Genomic DNA, 20,679 nt, shown 5'->3' with positions numbered 1-20,679 from the left:
TAAGAGCTTTTAAACTCATTTCTGTGCAACACTTTTTGGAAGTCAACATTATTAAGGCTTACCACTTGGATATTGGTATAAATATCCAGAAGGCAAGTTTCCTTACATTAGTACTGTAGCATGCAATATAGTAAGGCTTAGGTCTTTTTGAATGATTTCTAAAATGTAAATCCATCTGAACTTTTTATTCAGTATTGGATGTACCTGGGTAAGTATAACAAGAATGGTCTTGTGCCAGCCAGCTCAGTCTGGAGCATCTCTGCACACCAAGTTTAATGTCTCAGGATTTTCTTCGTAGTAAACCAAAGATCTGATTGGAAAATTTGTGGTGATCTCTGCATAAGCTGATTCCATACTGTTTTGTGGTGAGATGGTTTTTTGTGTATTTCAAGGCAGTTATTAATGCACCAGTGCTCGATTTTGAGAAATGGATCCTGTCACTATTGAGAGTTTGTCACATGGTAAAGCATTTGCTTAGTTCTTTCTTTCTTATATTTGCAAAGTATAATGGCAGAATTTGGCCTCTGGAAAGGAATCTTCCTGCATAGTCTGCACCAGAATACTGTTTCTCTCTGTCATAGAGTTCATTTCTTGTATTTGGTGTCAACAGTAGTTTTATGTGTAGGTACATACAAAGGTGGGTACTAATCTTGCTTAGGCCTTGCATTTATTTGAGTTTATTTTAGTGTATATCAATCTTTATATGTTTTACATTGCTTTATATAGTATCAAACACTTTATTAATTGCAGCTTTTCATTTAAGAGAGCAAGATTCCATCAACATTTACATTTTCATTCTTTGTGGGCTTTTTAAAATCAAAGATACTGCATTAAAAATAATGTGAATAAAAGGAAGTGAGAACTTGCTATTTTTTGTCTGGAACTTTAAAATTCTTACAAAATGTTCCTTTCAAATTTCAATTTTTTAATCTAAGTTTTTATTGTTTTGGTTGACTTTGTCTTTTTTCTAAACACATTCTTGTACTGACATTAGATTTACCTGATACAGATACAGAGATCAAAGGACACAACTAGTCCAAAGAATTCAACCAGTAGAAAGATGCTTCCCATTCTGAATAGTTTGTTTGCTTCCCATCCATCCCTATTAAGTTACACTGCTAAAATAACCTTTTATTGCAGGACAGTGGAACAATTCTGCAACAAGTTGAAAAGAGCCTGTATTTCTACCATTTTGGAGAAGTAAAAAAAATTACTTAAGGATTTATACAGTAAATTAAACCTGTATTAAACCAGTAATCTCTTAAATTTTTATTCTCTTGGAACAAGAACTGCCTTAGACTTACATGAAACCAAACAGCAAGAGCAGAAAAGAGAAGTTGTCTGTAGCCAGCATTCATACAGAAAAATGGGTTCCCCATCTCTCAGCCCCAGAAAAAGAAAGGTTCAGAAGTTACCAGTACTGCAAACATGACTCAGTACATGACATAAAGGGTTTATTGTGGTAATAGGAATGGTAATAAAGCATTGCCCACATATGCTTCTAAGTATAGAATCTCATGAATGGAAGCACTAAAAGCAAGGGCAACTGGCAGCATTGTCACTCAAATGATGTTTATTTTTAGAGGATTACCAATGCTTCTAATCTGCTGTTAGTACTATCTCTTGCCAGCACACGCAAGCTTCATTCTCAGTTTGTTCAATTTAAGTGACAGCTCTTAGAGCAACAAGACTCCTGCTACTTCTAGGGACCATAACAAAAGACAGCCTCAAAACAGGTGGAGTGTAATTGAGTAAGCAGCAGGTACTACATTAGCTGAAAATACAGAATCGATGCATGTTACACCTATATCAAATGCAATTGAAGTCCTCAGTTTCACCTATTTCCAAGAGGTTTACTGTGCAAGAAGTTTGCTGTATATTATGCATGTTATAGCAACAAAGCACTGTTGACTTTCTCAAAGGACAGCAATGAAAAAATAGTAAAACAATGTCTTTGAGTGAGACAAATCATATCAGTATTAGATGAAGTTGGTTAAAGTTGTTTGGCTTTACATTGTTTTACAGTCCTGCCAAAATGAGGACCCCACCTCTTAGTGAAATTTTTTGAGTCTGATGACAATTCTAAATTACTGGCTGTAATGAAGCACAAGCATTGTCATGTCTATAAACTGACAAAAATAGCTGGACTAAATTTTATTGCTATATGAAGGTGCAACACAGTAGACAGTAAGATTTGCAGCAGTTCTAACTTTGTAATTTTTTTTAATGAACAGTCAGTGCAACATTCTCCCATTTATGATAAAACTCTCCCACCTTATCCTGCACTGTCACCAAATCGTCAGTTACCATTATGTCCTAACTATGCCAGGACAACAGGGGTTTGGGAGTTACAGGAGCTCTAGGATATTTTGATAATCGACACAAATGCACTAACTGGATATTTTTGCTAAAATATTGCTGTATAACATCATTGAGCCAGACCTTTCCCAGCCATTCAATAATTTACCAAAAGCACTAGTTTTGTGATAGTTGAATGTAGCTGGATTTGACAATCTAAGCAAGAGTAAACCCCCACATAATTTGAGAAGTTCAGTGTTCATTTAATGAGAGAATAGGACCAATCTATTACCTGGAACAATAAATAAAAATGTTTAGAAAGGCAAGGTCTATGGCAGATCTGTAGATCTCTGAATTTCTCTCAAAGTTTAAACACTAACAGTGCTCACATGCCTTCATAGAAGTTAGGGAAACATCCCCATGTCTGACAGTGTGTGGATTCTTCAAAGCCATATTAAGACAAAGCATAAACAAATTACAGGGCACTACATCTTTACAGACTGATCTGAAAATTTTACAACAGTTTTATCTGATTCTTTGCTACACTTTAAGTTCACTATGGAATCCAGTGTATTACTGATTTATATACACATTTGATAAAAGAAAAACAAAACACTCAATTTTCACGTCCAAAACTGGCCTTAGCTTCAAGATGTAAAAGACCTAATCCCTGCTCTCTCTGGGATCTAATCTGCTGCTTGTAAGGGTGGCAATAGGTATGATAAGGTACATTCTCTCATGAGCATGACTACGGATAAATGTGACTAGTATGGACACAGATGTACAAACTGGTCACGTTACTGGTGTCACTTTGGTTATGTTTGAAGTGTTGCTGTAATCTTTGCCTGCACTGAGAGGCATTAATGAGAATCCAAAGCATTTCAAGATGTGTGTGATCCTCTCATACAATATTATGAGGAAATAGCATTGTGTTTGGACTTGTCTGAAGGCCTTTTATGTAGTCACAATGCTATCAGCAAAGCAAAACCCCCAGAAACCCCAGGCTTGTAAACAGGAATTTCATCTTATAGAATCTATTTCTTCCTTGACCTGTAATTACACTTTGGCTTTCACATATTTCTCTCCTGAGCAAAGCCAGTGTAGTCTCATCAGGTAGCAATGCCTACTAATGCAGAAACGGGCCATTTCTAAATGCCTGTGTGCTTTGTAATTGATCTTCAGGTTGCTAGTTCTGTTATTATTCTTGCTGATTTAGCAAACTGTAGTTACCTTTGCTGTAGTTACCATTGCTGTAGTCATGAGATGTGAAGCCCTGGCTGACCTGAATTTTCCTGGTTTTCTTCTACTATTATATGCTCTGTGCTTTAAAGAAGTAATCCAAATCTTGTTGGTTTGGGGTTTTTTTTGTTTTGTTTGTTTGGGTTTTTTAAATCTGGAAATCACATAGGATATTTGAGAAGCTTCCAATGTTCCAATGGGTCATGAACTTGTATGAAGCATCTGTGCACATACATAAAGTTTATGCAGTAATTACACATATTAACTAAATAGGCATAAATATGCAACATCATATTTTCTGTAGTTGTACGGTGAGATGTCTGTACCTTACAAAAGAAAGCTTTTACAGTACTTTGTGTCAAAAATATTTGTGGAAATATCTGTCACAACTTAAATGTACAGATTAAAACTAGGGACTTGGGGATTTTATGCAGTTTTGGATACAGGAACTATGATAATTAATGAAGTTTTCTGAATGTACAGTAAAACTTCTAATACTTAAAGTAATTTACTAGTATAATTTTAAAGTTTCGCTAGCATTATTAGAAGGGTAAAGCATTTATTTACACATGGCTTTACTATTCCCAGCATGGACATATGAAAGCGATGGCAACAAGTGATTGCTGGGAAATACAATGCTACCTGCAAAACAATCTAAATTTGGGGCAGTGGGTCAATTAATAATGAAAAAGTATTGACACCTTAATGATAGGATACCTAGATGAAGGCTGATAATTGCAAAATCAGCACATCTTTTTGGTTGGGTTCACTTTGTGTTCTAAAAAAATGATACTTGTTAAAGGGATAAGGACTTAGAGGTTTCTCAATGTCCTTGTACCAACAGTGATGGAATTCAATATATGCTGATACGTGCAAGTTCTAGTTCACTTAATTTAGATTCTTGAAGTGATTGTGTGATTTATCTGTTTTAGGGAACTCACATTTTAGACGTGAATTGTCAGACAGTGTCTTAATGTGAGTTGTTAAAATTCATTGCTTGTGAGTCCTCGTTGGAGCATGAAGAGTAAATGGTTTCCATTACCCAAGAAAACTCTTCAGAGTATTTACTTATAGTTTGTTTTGTCTTGGTTTGTTCATGCCTCTCATTCCATGTACTACCTAGTGATAAATTGGTTTAGTAATTTGTCATGCATTGTAGTTAAAGCTCTACTTTTATAGTCACAGTTCTGCACGTGTCATTGGGGAGAGCAGTGGTCTGACTAGACGTAGGTTCATTAATACTGGGTTTTAATCAAATATAATCCAAAACAGCGGGGTCAGTTCTCTTTAGTTTTGCCTGCATTTTGCTTTTAATGATTGAAAAAATATTATTAATTTAAGTGACTCATTCTTCTGGTACTAAGCTATTAGAGGCTTTTATTCAGTTGAATGATTGACTAATGTAAATAATGCCTTATTCACTTCTTATTGGTATTTTATGAGCACTCTATTAGCTTCATTAGGGTTTCAACTTTATTATCAAATATCATCCAAGTTCTTAAATAAATAAACAAATAGTACAGCTACAAAGAAACTTTCTAATACTCTGAAACAGAATTCTGGAAGAGGCTGTAAAATATCCAGTCTTGGAAGTTTTCTAAACGAAACCAAGCAACCTGCTAACTTGAAGGTCAGATCCAGCTTTAAAGTTGGTCCTACTTCGAGGAGGCAGGGAGGGTGGTGGAGCAGACCTTCAGAATGCCTTTCCAATCACTTCTGCAAATCTCCTTCTTAAATACACAGTTGGGTATTTTCTTTGGGGATTTATTTTTCGTTTGGTTTGGTTTGTTACACCAAAGTGTATTGAGGGGTGGAAACACATTTCCTGATGGTTTCTGTTGAAACTATAATTCTAATAATAAAATATATTAGTAAAAATTAGAATATTATGATTTTTTGCAAGTCAGTGTGAAAGTGCTGATTTATTTTTTTCTGAATCTGAGATTCAAAATGAAAAGACCAAGTATCTTCAAGTGTCCTGCACTCATGTATACAGACCAAATAGAATAACTCTATCCTTTCCTTCACTTAGGTATTTATGCAGGCATTTAGGCATTAATGTGGCTTTTTGTTATTTTCAAACTGCATACTGAATTAATCACTTCTATTAACAATTTGCATACTGAAACAGATTGTTATGCAAGTTATGACACTCTTGTTATTTAATAATGGAGCAGTGTGAAAGAGTACATGCAAACTATACATCTTGTTTTCAAAACCTGAGAAGTTTTTATGATGTGTTAAGCTGCTTTTACTGGAGATACTGACTAGTCTTTATCCTGTACCTCAGCAGTAGCAGGAAAAAGACCCTCAAAAGTAAGGGTGCTGTAAATCTTAAAGAAGTGACTAGTAATGCAGTGTAGTTGTTCGTAAAAGTAAAGCTGCAATCATATAGGAGACATTAAAAAAGCAAAATACACCCATGGACTTAAAATTATTATAAAATATAGTAACTTTTTTTTTATAAAATATGTACATATACATGGTAAGTTTTGGGATAAAATCTTCTCTATTCAGTTTTCTTCCAGCTACATTCTGTTTGCACCACCAGATGTATATCAAGATACTTCTGAGTTTGATACATGTATCTCAAGATACGTTTTTAAAGTTTTAGCTGTTTAGTAATAGCAATTCTATAAAAATGTTAGCTATTGAAATAATAGCAGGAGATTTTACAGGCTTGTTGGAATTACACCTGTCTACTGCAGAAAGTTCACAAAACCCCCCTCATAATCTGATGCTGATATTCATTAGATGTGTTTTTCTCTGGGTGTGCCGATGCTAAGTATGTGCTATACTGTAGGGTTGTTCTTCAAACTACTCACAGTAAGTAAAGTAAAAATGACATGACATAAAATTATGAAGAAAAAAAACAAGAACAAACAAATGAAAAAAGCCCCCAGCAACTTCTATGGACAGCACCATCACAATTCAGCATCTGGATGAACTTTACTCATGCAAAAATTCCTAGTAGCCTAATGAAAAGTACTTGCATTATTATCCATTGCTACATTATATCAGAAGACTACAAAAGAAATTGTATTATACGGTGTATTTCTGTCCTCAGTTCTTAAATTAAGGGGTAAGGAATCAGAAAACAAAACAATGGAGGAATGAGAAGGGGAGGATTAACGAGCTACCACTGCTGAATACAAGGGTATGTATAAAACTCTCATAGCAAATGCTGAGTTCCCAACATGAGTTTCAACAAGTTGTAAATGTGTTCTGCTAGTATGAATAAAATTCTGCTATCACTTAGATACTCACAATGCAGCTCTGCCACTAGGTGTCATGATGTGTATTTGGTGTGTAAATTATCTACAATATGCAGGCTTACTACCAAAATTCACCTGGTGTGTGCTTTTAGAGTGTTCCTCCACTATGCTTGGGAATTTTGTCAGGCTACATCTTTTGGTTTTGCTCAGAACTGATCCACCTCTTGGTATCAAGTAATAATTAAAAATAAAAATTATCATATAATAGCAGATACTTCAGGCAATATGAACTCTAGACTCATTCTGTTCCTGACTTATCTGTTGTTTTTTTAAATTACATTTGCTATGACTAATGTTATAACTCTCATATGAAAAGATTCATTAAAACTTAGTTGTGTGGCAAAAAGGTATAGATTTTTGCCCCTCAAAAATCTAGTTTTGTTTCTGAGCCTGATAAATTTTTTTACTACAGTCTTGCTAATCAGGTAGGAACATGATTGCTACAAGTGCTGATGCTTCTACCTGGCTTTTGCACAGATTTAAAAATGCTTGGTTTGTTTTACTTGAGCCAATCAAGAAAACGGATTTTTACAAAATAAATTAGATGGTGGATTAAACTCAGAAATCTTTTACTAATGAACAATAAACTTCTGATGACTTTGTGATAAAGATTTGAATGTTATCTTTTTAATGCTATAGAAATTGATTGGTCAGAAATTGATTTCTTTGATTTGTCCCCTTTTATTTGTTTATTAATTTCTAATTTAAAGTAAGAAACACTTTAGAATTTAATCTCAATTTGCATAAGCTTTTTTTTTTATTTCTGCCTTTTTTTTTTTTTACATTTTTCTGTCCAGTTCTGCCTTCTGTAGGGGATGTGCAAACCTGAAACATGGCAACAAGATAAATCATTTTATGGTGGCAAAACCAAAGACAGTTGGTTTTGGTTGGAAAGGCACAGAAACAGCAATTTATCCCAGGGTTTTATGTGGCTGAGCCCTGTGTAAGGAGGGGAGGGTTTATGCCCACCTGGGGAAGGAGGAGGTTTCAGTGATGCACCGGGGAACCTCCATGGCTGAACCTCCACAGCTGCACTCCCTGGCCCTCGTTCGGCGGTCTCCCTCCAGGCAGCTCCCAGCAACTGCATCAGTGATCTGCCCTAATTCTAGACAGAAGAAAATATTAACAGAAATCTTATTTATGAGTTTTTACCTTTCTCTGAGGGAGGAGAAAGGTGAGAGGGGAAATACGTTGGAGAGTTAGTGGTCCAAGCTAGAGTGAGATGAGTAACAGCAGATGGGGGAAACAAAATAAAGCCTCTTCTGTGGTGTGCTGCGGCGGCTGCCCCCTTCTCCCTGTATTTCTGCCAGCCTTTTTCCTTGCCTGAAGTCCCGCAGCCCGCTCTCTCCAGGCGCGCAAGGAGCGGTGCAGACAGCGGCTCTCGGGAGCAGCTGAGAGTGGGCAGAGCACAGTCGCCAGGCCGATCTCAGCCCCACTCACGGACCGGCACATCCCCCGCGCCGCTGCTCTCCACGCTCCCCGGCTTGGGGCTTCCTCCTCCGCGGTCCTGAGGCCTCGCCGTGTGGAAGCCCGGCCCCGGTCCGGTCCGGCGCGGGCAGGTGAGCGCGGGGTGCCGGGGCCCGCCGGGGCCCGCCGGGGCTTGGGGCGGGCGCAGGGCCCCGCGCCGCCGCTGGGGGCGCTGCGCGCCGCCGGGCCGGGGCCGGGCCGCGGACGGGGCCATTCGCGCGGCGGGCGCGGGGGGAGCGCGGCGCCGGGAGCGCTCAGGGAGCGCCCCGGGGGCGGCGGGCGCGGCGGGGGCGGCGGCGAGGGGGGGCCGAAGGGAGCTGCGAGGGGCGACGCCCGGCGCGGGGGCGGCGGGGCGGGGCGGCGGCGCCGGCGGGAGGGCGGGGGGGGGGGCGCAGTGGTTGGGGCCGGCGGCGGCCGCCGCGGCGGCGGGGTCAGTTCTCTTTAGTGTTTGCCGATGTTGGAGGCGTCTCCAAAGTGTCCTCGGGAAGCAGGTAACCGGGAGGGAGGGAAGGGGGCGGCTTCAGCCGCGATGTCCTAGTCTCCGTCCTGGCTTCCCGCTCCTCCCGCCGCCGCGGCGGCTCCCGGGCGAGGGCTCCCCCGGCGCCCCCCGCCTCCCCGGGGCCGTGCGGGCGCTCCTGCGCCACGGCGCTGCCGGCCCGCTCGGCTCCGTTCCGGCGGGGGGCGGCGGCGCCGACCCCGCCATCCACCCCGGGGCCCCCGTCCGCCGCCAGCCGCCCGCCCGACGAGGGGCGCAGGAGGCGGGCGGGGGCACAGGTGAGCAGCGCTGCCACCCCTGGGGGCCGGGGAAGCCCCCTCTGGATCCCCTCCGCAGCTCCCCGCACACGAATCCGGCTGCCGGCGGCGGTCGCTGCGCCAAGGCCAGGCCGCGGCCGGGCCGTGCGGCGGGGCCGAGCTCGGTGGAGACCACGCCGGGCCTGCCCTGCCCCAATCCCCGGGAAGGAGTTCTGTGCGACCGAACTTGCTCCTCGTCCTGTATCCCGCCCGGGCCTGTCGCGGTGCGCGGCCTCGGGGGCGCACGGTGGCCGCTCCGCCGCCAGCGGGGCGAGGGGCGCCCGGCGCTGCTCGCCCGGTCAGCGGCACGGACCTCGCAGCTCAGCCGCCGTGTGTTTGTACGTGTGTGCTAGTCAGCCCTCTCTGTGCACGTCCTGCGCTGCCCCCAAACTTCGGACAGGGCCCCAAACTTTGCCATCGGTGCTGGGCTCTCCCACTCCCAAAATGGATGTCGGCATCTCTTCCAGCGATGGGCAGAGCCGTTTACCGGCCCTCGCCCAGCACGAGGGTTTGGGGGCCGTCGTTGAGGTGGGACCCAGAGACACACTGCTGTGAAGTTGCCTGGTCCAGGCTTCTCATGGGCTGGGTGGCATGTTCCCAGTGTTCAGGTGTCTGGTGGGAAAAAGTTCATCTTGATTACAGCCAGGCCTGGAAGTCACAGCCATGCCCTCCTGGAGAAGTGTGGGCTGCTTGGGCTTATCTGTGAGGATGAATCCTGCAGCCAAACTGTTTTCCTTGTAGTGCTCAGGGTCCCTCCTGACAAGTCAGTGATACCCAAGAAAAATTGCCCTGCAGTGTATCTGGCTGGTGTTGCCTTACGGCCAGCAAGCTGTTTCTGTGAATACCAAGACGTAAGCTTCTCAAGCCATGTTTGGAATGCTCCCTGTGCAACTACCATGGTACTAAAAAAAAGTTTATGCTGGACAAAAGAGTAGATAAGTGCTGCTGATGTAGCCCCTCTCCTTGCATGCAATACTGCCTTGAACAGTACTGAGGGATGTGTATGAGTAACTGCAGTGTAGCAAGGCACAAGGAAGGCTGTTTGCTCTGCCATAGCTCAGGCTGGTTGAGCTGTGCTTCTGTCTGAGAGCATACATTGGTGTATCTCACCTGTGCTGACCAGTGGCATCAAGCTGCACAGAAGTAAGGTCTTCCTGCATTATGTGGTAATTCCAGGTTAGCAGTCTACACCAGTGAAGTAATACTAATGCATTTAAGCCATTTTCTAACTATAAGGAGGTTCTGTATAGGCTTTGTTGTGACATTGTTATATAAACAGTGCCAGACTGTCAGATTTCTGAATGAAATCTCTTTTTTTTCTAGAAAGTCAGTAGCAGTGTAAGATTTCCAGTACTGATTTCCAGCTGCTGAACCTTAGCTTTGACCATAAAAAACCTCAGAGAGAGAGATTTCTACTCCTGCCAGTCTTTGCGAGGATTCCTATTGCTGCCAGCTAGGAACAGGATTGAGGCTGCCTGCTTGTTTGTAGTTTTTGAGTAGAAAGGACAGTTCAGATTTTCTTTTCTTTGCAGACAACTTTTCAGCCATGTTACTCAGCTTGGGTTCTGCTCAGGCTGCTCAGCTTGGAGGCCAAAGTCTTTATGTATCTTTTTGCCAGCTCAACCTACCTTGTTCCCCAAGAATTACATCAAAATAATAATAAATTTGACTAATCTTAAATTCTGATTTAAGATAATAAATTGTAAAGAAACTTTGTAATTTTACTTGCAGAAAAACCTGGTCAGAGGTGTTTTAATGACTGGACTAAGTTTAAATAAGCATTTAACACCATCAGCCTCTTCTTTGGGGGCAAAGGTTTGATTTTCCTCCATAGCTTTGTAAACGTCATTCTAACTCTGGTTTACACTGGTGTGAATGTGGGAAGTGAATCGAATACTATGTGTTTTATTTGTAAAGTGTCATGACAAATGACCTTGGGAAGGTTAGCCAACAAGCCATAGTGAAGCAGATCCTCCTATTGCAAGACTGGGTCCCTAGCCATTAGGAAAGGTGCACCTGTCATGCTCTATCTAGACAGTTTGTTTTGACCTGCCCAAAATACATGGCTATTGATTTGTAAGTCTTTGAAAACACTGAAAAACTCCCATCAATTATGTCCACCCCTTCACCCCAAAATACATCTTCTGATGGTATAATTCCATTGGAGAGCTGGTCTTATAAAGGAAGTGTGTGGGTTTAAGTGCCCTTTTTTTGGCATATATTTGATAGATATGGGCACAGATTTTTTTCTGATGGGGTGCAGAGTATCTATTTCCTCATGCATGTATCACTGATATGCTGGGGAAGGACCTAACACTGCATTTTTCAGGATAACTGAAACAACATAAGCTCTGATGGGTCATTAACAGAAGTTCACTTTTCCTTCCACTGCTTACATTTATTTCCTATCACCAGCAACAAAATCTATAGGAAAAGAGGCCTGTCTTTTGCCAGAACTTATTGTTTTGTATTTCTAATCTTTCGATCACACATAGCCTGTATTTTTCACAATAGTTCTTGAATGATCTCTCCTCTGAAAAGAAGAAGAGAAAGAAAGACACGGGGTTCCATCTGGTTGAGGGGCATAAAGAGCACAAGGCAGGGTCCTGTGGAGGCAGATCAGCGAACTGGGCTGGCAGTTTTGCTCAGGAGGGAAAGGATAGTAAATGAGGGGGAATGGAATTGGTGGGAGTGCATGACAAACTCTGGGAAGAGAGGAAATGGAATCTGTGTGTAGTGTAGTTAACACACATATATAATTTTTATATATACATATATATATATATATATAAAGTCAAGGGCCCTGTATTTTAGGGGTCTGCTCATTGTCAGCACTACGTCACAATTGCCATTATCCAAAGTGTGTTTCCATTAAAGGATCAAGAGTTCAGCAAGAATTTGAGAGATGTCTTCTCAGGCATTGTTCTGGAAAAATATTTAGAATGAAAAAATTGCTTGTCACAGCTCCTAATGTTAAAATGAATTTTGAAAAGCCATCTGAGGTAGTGTAACACTAAAGTCACATCTATGTAACTGCTAAAGATTGTTCATACTTCATCTCAAGAGCAAGTGTTTTGTGGTTTTGGTTTTGTTTTGTGGGTCTTTTTTGTTAAACTGGTAGTTTTTGGAGTGTTTCCCATTAATGAAATATATCATACTGTGTCATATTCCATCTTTGCATTTGCTTTAGTCAACTATACATCTATACATCTAGTACATCACTAGAATGTTACAAATTTGTTTCTATTTAAACCAAATAAAATCAAATTATGAAATTTAAATTTTTCCTAGTAAATAGCACTTTTTTCATTTTTAATTACTAATATTGTGACTCCACTATGCTTCTGTATCCCCATAATCTTCTGATTTAGTCACATTTAAAATGATGGGAGAGGACACTTTTTAGACTGGTTAGGACACAAGCTTTGAGCTCAGATCCTTCTTGGTGTCCCAAACCTGGTTATAACCAGCAGCCAATTATTATATCAAGTATGGGTTAACCTCCTATCCTTAGATTCTGGGAGAAGTTAGCTTACTAAGATTTTTACCATAGTAGCACGTGCTCACTTGAAGGGTATGTTTACAGTCTCATCTTCTGAAAACTTCCAAAGGATCACAAAGGTTCCACTTGCAGTTTCACTGCTTGTCAGCTTTGAGGAGGCTGTTTTGCCTCTAGGCTAAAGGAAATGTTTTTGAGTGTAGGAGACAAGATTTTCTTGAAAAGTTTCTTGCAATGAAAATAGTCACCTGTTGGATCAAGAAAAGACATGAGTAAGCTAATTTTTATTGCTACTGCTTATTTTTTGCACCTGTTAGGTATTTGTGGTTCCCAGTTTCTCCTACAATGACCCCAGTTTAAAAAAGCAATGTTAAACTAATATAAGGAAATATCAGTATACTAAATGTGCAGATTGATATCAGTAACTGGAATTGTCTGGATAAGTAACTGTCTGCAAGTGGTAGAGAACTTTTTCCATGTCACCCAGACAACACATCCATGCAATTGATACATTTTGAAGGATGAAATCAAGATAACGTTGTTCCCAAGGTGGAAATGTAGGCCTGGTAGAGGGCAATGTTTGGTCACTTAGAAGCATACCCAGTTGTTCTGATACAAACAAAATAGTAATGAATTAACACTCTGTAGTAGCTTTGGCTTTGTTAGACAAGGTAAGATCAAGAAGCAATCTAAAATTTCATGTTAACTGTTAGTTCTTATGTTTGTTTTACTTTTTTACCTTTCTGCTGGTCCTTCTTCAGTCCTGGATACGATATTGCTTTTTTCTTTCCAGACTGTGGAAAATATTTTCTCTGCTTTTTTGTTTCAGGCTTGTGTATAATAGTATTTAAACCTGCCTGCTTTGAGTAGTGTTTCATCTGTGAAGGCAGTGTCCATTCAAGAAGGCATTTTGCTCAAGAGTATATACCCAAGAGACATTCCTTTTGTACCTGTGTAGGGCCTGGGAATTGTAATGAATGACTCCAGAGGGATTTTCCTGAAAACCCTTCTGACCCTCTGAGAATTCAGTGCAAGACACTTGCTAGTCTTGTATTAAATGTGTGTCCAGCTTGTGCATGGCAGCTAGAGCTGTCTCATCTTTGTGAAAAGGAATGAGAAGCTTGTCCTGGATCAGGATTCAGTCAAAGCTCCCTGTTTTTTCAGAGCCATCTCTCAATATTCTCTCTTAGCTGAATCCACTGGGTTAGGTATGGGGTTTGAAATCTTCAGAAGAGAGAATATCCCACATCATCTTTTCTTCACCCCTTTTCAACTGGCCAGTTTTTATTACTTAGAGCCTTCAGCAAGTGAAAACTGGCTGAAGATGCCAGGACTGGATCAATTTTCCACAGACTTGGTGAAGTTGCCATTCATGAGGATGTTCTGGATCTGGACTTCCAGGCAACCCTAAGTATTTGCCAAGTCCCATGAGAATAATTTAATATTTAATTAAATTCTTCAGCTGTTACATTACAAGGTTCTTCTGAAACAGACCATTCCACAAATTTCTCTCAGTGGCAGTTCACCAGAGGAGGTGGCTTTGGAGGCCGTTTCTCTTCCCAGGGTACCATTAAGGTACCTAGAAAACTTTTATCTCCTTCTCTGGTTCTACTCAAATCTTACTGCAGTTTGAGCCTCTTGATACTTTGTAACATTCACAGGTTACAGTAGGCATGAGGGCAAGCAGCTAATGTAGCTGGTGAAACTTAAGTTATTAAATGTATTTTAATAGAATAGTTATTATTTTTAATAGTTATTAAAAGTATTTTAAAAGAAATGTAAACATCAACTTGCCCATCCTGGATTTGAAATTGTGTCTTTTCTTGGACACAGTAGTAACTGGAATCTTTTCAAGGTTTTTAAGCCAACCCTGTACTCACTAGGAATTTTGACATTAACACCAAAAAGAAGTGGTTTTATTTGCTGTCATTGCAAATACTGGTACTGTTTACCTCTGCTCAGGTATGTCATAGCTGACAGGAGCATGGGAGACATAGGTACTGTCAGATAAATATACCTGATATATCCCCAGGATGGGACAGGACAGGACAGAGCACTGCAGGGTTAGCTGAGGCAGTTCTATTCCCAGGCCCTGCTCTGTTTTTGAATGTGATGTCTTTGCTGTTGTGCTGGATTGCAGATCTGCTCCACACCTCTGGGGTCAGCACCTTTACCTAAGCTTCTGCTGTGTGTCATTGCAACCTCGACAGACTTTGGTTGACCCTTGGACTAGGAGCACAACCCTTCATTAACTAGGAACATCCATTTTTGCAGGGGGTTAGACTGTATTAGGCATGTGTTTGTAGCCTCATAACACATGTTCTTTTGGACATCCTAGAAAATAGGGTCCTGTTTCCCTTTTGAAGTATTCTTTTTATATTTGATTTTTATTTGGAGGGGAAAGAGTAGGAGTCTTAGTAGTGAACAGGAAGTGCTAGCTCCCTGCAAGTTCAAAAGCAAGTTTGTTCTTTTCAAGTCTGTTCAAGCTAGTTTAGGGTGGTTCCAGAGTCACAAAAGCTAACTTTACCCTGCTGAGTCTAATGACCCTGGAGTCCTCAAAGTACAGTAAGTGGTAAGAAAGGACATTCCTTTGAAGGGCAGCTCAGAGCATGACCCACCCATCCATCCTCTAGGTGGTCGCGAGTCTATGAAGTTACAGCATTCCCATTCCTAATAAATGCAATCTTTTTTTTTTGCTTTTGCTCAATTCCAGGTCCTCTTTCTTATTATTTTGAATAATTTCGTGTTACCAGTGCATCAGCTTGCACTTTAAGCCAGCGTTATCCTTTGTTTTATTTCTGACTTTATCTGGGTAAAAATACTTGAGACAATTCCAAATTTTAATTCAGTTTGTTTACATTTTTTCCCTGTAGTAGTTACATTTATAACTTCCTTTGGTCTGAGGAAACGAGTTATTCTGAATCATCAGCTCTATAGATGAAGGTCTCTTATTTGCTATTTTATGGTGTATCCTACTTAGTGTTCCTAAACACTAGTACATAAGTTGGAGGAAAAAGCCTGGTTTTGTTGTGCTGGTTCTGTGCCCTCACAGTTTGCTCAATTTGAAAAAAATATCTTTTTACCAGCATTCTTCCTTTCTGTTGTTTGTTGTTACTTTAGTACCATCCTTGCTGATTTCAACTCCAGAAATAACATTTTGCTATCCTGCCAGTTGAGTGTTGCCTCTGTGCTGCAGCTGAATTTGTGGCAGGTTTTTTGTGTTCAGCTAATGTTTAGCATTGATTGTGTCCCCAAACACAGCATGTTTAAACTTAATTTTCTCCGGTTGAAAACTTAGATTTTGTGCTTATCTTCAGTTGGAGACTTGGTAGGCCCAATCCAATACTTAGGAATTATTTTACCTTAATTCACTGACTGAGGAGAGCTGCACTTGAAATTGGAAGGAAGCTCTGTCAAATCAGTGCAGGACCCCTGATCTCACAGGTATTCTGTGCCTGGGAGCAGAGTCCCAGTCCTGTCCCCCAGTGAGCAGGGGAGCCAGTCTCTGTATGAACTCTATGTCCACATTATCTTATAGCCAATCACTTAAAAAACTGTCTATGGAAGAGTTGAGAGAAGGGGGAACTCCGGGAATGTTTCAGGAACAGAAGGTGGCAATTTGACCCCAGCTGTTTCTGGGAGCTGCAACTTCTTGGAAACTGGATGAGACTTCAGTGTGGGCATTCATCACTTAAGCTGTCAAATACAGTGGTTTTGTTTAAATACACTCATGGAGAATAAAAAAAAAGGCACACAAAACAGAATTTTATCTGCTTCTAACAATAGAGTGCAACACCTGTTGCTTAGTCCACTGAAACCACCTTCTCTGAGGAACATGTAGCTGTTAATTATAGACAGCTGACTACAGTATGAGGAGGGTTGGTGGCAGGAGCTGTAACTTCATTTCAAAGAAAAAGGCATGGTTCTGCTACTTCACCAAATATGCTACTTCGAATTATATAAGAAGTAGTTTGTCACAGGCAGTGAAGGAAAACTGAGATGATTTTCTGAATTCCATTAATAAAATGCAATTTCTACTTAGGGATTGAAGTCAAGAAGTAATTTTTTCCTGCTTCAGAACAAAGCAACAGTTGGAGGGATGTTTTACTTAAAGTAAGAATATGTTGTAATTTAAAATCAGTCAAAGCTTACTGGAGATTTTAGGAATGTAACCACTACTTGTTAGCACAAATTGGGAAAAAAGTGCAGCTTTTAGAAATATATAGGAGAGAAATTTCAAAATACTAATTAAATCAGAAACTAGATTCTTGGAAGCACCTCAGAATAGACTCCTACATCACAAATAAGGAACCAATTAGAGCTTTGATACAAACAAGTCTGTAGACTTAGAGACTCAAGTTTGAGTCATGTTTTTTCATTTTACTTAATCCTCTTCTCCACTTTTAAGCTGATGATTGATTGTTAAACTAGCGGCTTAGACTTCCCTTCTATTCAGCTATTTTTCTTCAGGAAAGCTGACTAACTCATTTTTGATCAACATAAGGTGAATGCAAGTTACCTGTATCTGGAGTAAGATGGTATGATGACCACTTCATCTTTTAAAAACTGTTACAGATACGATTGTGTACCACAGAGTGTCTGGGGGAGATAAAAGTTTCCAGTTTTCAAGAAGTCATAAGTGGTTTGTAGTCATGATAAAGGAGAGAGCTGAAGAGTTAGAACAGTGGACAGCCAGCTCTTGTGCTTTGGGTTAGTGCTTGCTCTCAGGTGCAGTAAGCAAATACAAAGAGGATATTACCTCTGGTGTTGGGTAGGGTGTGTGTCCTGCCTCTGATCTGTAAGGCATTATAGCCACCTGTAAACTAGGTTTTGGGATCTACCTCAAACCACAATGAGTTTTGGATGAGGAAGGCTGCCCACAAAGAATGCTCTGATGATCACCTTGCTGTTTCATGAAGGAGTTTCACATTTTCTTCCCTGTAGTGATTCAGGGTATCTTGGCTGGGTCAAACTGATGGCTGTGTCTGAACCAATATTCTGTCTGGATGGTTCAGAGTCTTTTCTGAGCTTAAAATTTGTGGCACTGTGAGAACTGGGTTAGCTTGTACTGGCTGTTGGAAATTTCCATGGCTTTTATACCATCTTCTCTGTTTTCTGGACAGGAACAATAAATTGAGAGAGACTTTCTGATGAGATTATCTTAACGCAGCAAACATTTCTATAAACCAGACTGATTTTTCCCCCTTGGGCTTTGGGTTATAAACAGGTTGAAATGTTTTGAGATGCCAAACAGTTTCTGATGCAACAGATTGGCTTTCTTTATCTTTTAGTTTTCTTCTGGCATTGAAATCTTCAAGTTGATGATCTGATTGATGTCCCTTACCATTTTAATACAAAATAGCAATCCTTTTTCCCATAATTTTTTCAGATTAATATTAATAGTTTCTCTACTTAGGATCTCTGTTAGGATGTCTGTCTATGAAGTCTTTCCTTGAGTCTTTGAGTGGCAAGACTAGTAGACACAGGAACTGACTGATTTCTCTGTTAGAAAAGAAAATTAGCCACATGTACAGTCTAGGGTCATTAGTTTTGCTGTACACAGTAAGATGCACTGTGGCCTGAGTTGCTCTGTTCCCAGCTTTTTCATGTCAGCCTTGCTGTTGCCAAGGAAGCAAGGGAAGAGTTGCATTCCTGCCTGTCAGTATGCTCCACTTTCTGTTAAGTTTCTTGTTACAAGGTTTTATACTCTTGCTCATGCAAATGTGCACAATTGCAGTCAGTGCCCTAACCCCTGCATTTTCCATCATTCTTTACAAAATACTTGTCTCTTCAAAGGAGCTTATTTACGTCTGTAATTGTGTTTGTTAGTTTTAGTAACATCCATGATCACTTGTTGAAGACAAGTTTGGCAGTAGACTTTGGGTAGGATTCAGGTGCCTGTATTTTGCATTCTTGTGCAGATTGAGACACTAAGTTACCCTGTCTGCTTCTCAGCTGCCACTCAGCTGTGTGGTTAGCTAATCCTAAATTAGAAGCCTACTTGTTGATCACCTTGAATAACTCCCTGGGTCTGCTGGCTGTACTGACTGGTGTAATACATTCCTTTAAACACACACATTATTGCCATTTTGTTGCCTCTTCATGTCAGGGTTTCTCTGAACTGCCTGCCACATGCAGTGTCAGATGTGGCAGGAGTCTTCAGGGAGAATGTCTGCTTCCTGAAGCAGCAGCTGATGGAATAGGCAGGTCTCCAAATGTGGTGTCTCAGGATGTCTCAGCTGGCATTGTGTATTGGGTCTTTAAAAGACTGTAGTGGGTTCACCCTGGCTGGATATCAGGCAGCCATCAAAGCCACTCTCTCACTCTCCTCCACAGCTGGACAGGGGAGAGGAAATATAATGAAAGGTTTATGAGTTGAGATAAGGACCAGGAGAGATCACTCATCAAATACCATCATGGGCAAAACAGGCTCAAATTAGAGATATTAATTGAATTCGGTACTAACAAGATCAGAGCAGGATAATGAGAGGTGAAATAAAACCTTAAAAATACCTTCTTCCTAGCCCTCCCTCCTTCCCAGCTCTACACTCTCCTCCAGCAGCACAGGGAGACAGGGAATGGGCATTACAGTCAGTTCATCACCTGCTTTTTCTCCTGCTGCTCAGGGAGAGGAGTCCTTCCCCTGCTGCACCGTGGGGTCCCTCCCACAGGACATAGTTCTCCATAAGCTTCTCCACCATGAGTCCATCCCATGGGCAACAGTCCATGCCCAAGCTGCTGCAGCATGGGTGAGTGTTCCATGGGGTGCAGTCCTTCGAGGCCAGGCTGCTCCAGTATAGGAACAGGGCCCCTCCCTCCACTGGTCTCCCATAGGGTCACAGCCTCCTCTCAGGCACCCACCTGCTCCAGGGTGGGGCTCCTCCTCAGGCTGCAGGCAAATCCCTGCATCCCCCTGGATCTCCATGGGCTGCAGGGGCACAGCTGCTTCACCATGGCCATCATGGGCTGCACAGGGATCCCAGCTCTGGTGCCTGGAGCACCTCCTGCTCCTCATTCTGCACTGCCCTTGGTGTCTGCACACTTGTTCCTGTCACACATTCCCACCTTGCTCTTCTCTGCCTACCATTACAACTGTGCAAGGGTTTTTTTTATTCTTCTGAAATATGTTGGAGGCATTACCACCATTTCTTATTGGTCCAGCCTTGACCAGCAGCATGTCCATCTTTGAGGCTGCCAGGGATTGGCTCTGCTGGATAGAGGAAGCTTCTGGCAGGTTGTCACAGGAGGTACTCCTGTAACCCCCTGCTGCCAAAGCTTGGCCATGCAAGCCCAGTACCCTCTGGTAAATATGGTAATCCCATGCTGTATTTCATTTTACTCAGTGACAATTTAGACCTTGCTTATATTTGTAAACCTGAATTATAGATGCCTTTAATCCTTATCTGAGTCCTCATATCTCACTGTACAGCTGTGCCATACAGTGTGGGTGATTGTGCTGGTGTGACAGGTACTGTGCATGTAAATGGCTTTTTAGTTCACTGATTTTTCCTATTAGTTACTCGACTTTTGCTGTAGTGGTTTAAGTAATTTACTACATCCTAAATGTTTGTTTATTATATTTACTCTGGGACATTCTATGTATTTCAAGTTGTATAAATCCAATCTTGATTGCAGGGTAAGACTTTGGTTCTTGCCCTGTTGCTAACACACCATAATTAAATGGCAGTAAAAGTCCCCATGTTTGGCCATTTTGTTGATTGAGAAAATCTTTAGGTTTAGTCTGTGATTCCATAATTAGCTGCCTTGTTTGTCTGGTTTGTTTTTTTACTTTTCAAATTTACATGAAACATTTTTAAAGTGAGTTGTTAAAGAAGGATTGACTCAGTGACAGATATAAATAATATGTACTCCCACATAATGTGATTCTGTGATAATGGTAATGTGGTCATTGATTTGGAGACTTGCTGTACCAAATTGGATCAACATCATATTGGAAGCTTGGGAACAGATATGGTTTCATGATGAAAAAAATGTGCAAGATGAAGCGGTTTCTGCCTCAGTTTTCTGATTTTTAAGTCCTTTTATGTTGTTTTAATGTGGCTGTTCTGTGTAGTAATTCAAAAGGGAGGTTGAACTGACTGCTGTTTG

The 20,679-nt window shown here is 41.2% G+C and overlaps 1 protein-coding gene and 1 long non-coding RNA gene across 4 annotated transcripts in view; one reads left to right on the top strand and one right to left on the bottom strand.

Moving 5' to 3' along the window:
• Positions 1 to 4,996: 4,996 nt before the first annotated feature.
• On the bottom strand, positions 4,997 to 8,432 carry LOC139587163 (uncharacterized). The gene is made up of 3 exons (XR_011678247.1): positions 8,136 to 8,432; positions 7,782 to 7,917; positions 4,997 to 7,637 (listed from the first exon to the last, which is right to left on the bottom strand). It is a non-coding gene; the product is annotated as an uncharacterized lncRNA (long non-coding RNA).
• Positions 8,433 to 8,665: 233 nt separating this feature from the next.
• The window catches only part of STAU2 (staufen double-stranded RNA binding protein 2), a 171,384-nt gene continuing 159,370 nt past the window's right edge, over positions 8,666 to 20,679 (top strand). For 2 of the 3 annotated variants that reach the window (XM_071421075.1, XM_071421058.1), the window contains exon 1: positions 8,666 to 8,770. The gene's annotated coding sequence lies outside the window, so the exon portion shown is untranslated. The remainder of the gene's footprint in view (positions 8,771 to 20,679) is intronic. The other variant, XM_071421068.1, reaches the window with a different exon arrangement.

The sequence above is a fragment of the Agelaius tricolor genome, unplaced genomic scaffold (genome assembly GCF_023055355.1).
Source record: "Agelaius tricolor isolate 1412-34295 unplaced genomic scaffold, bAgeTri1.0.p SCAF_2, whole genome shotgun sequence".
NCBI lineage: Eukaryota > Metazoa > Chordata > Aves > Passeriformes > Icteridae > Agelaius > Agelaius tricolor.
The sequence above is the reverse complement of the archived record's forward strand: the minus strand, read 5'-3'. Positions and strand labels throughout refer to the sequence as shown.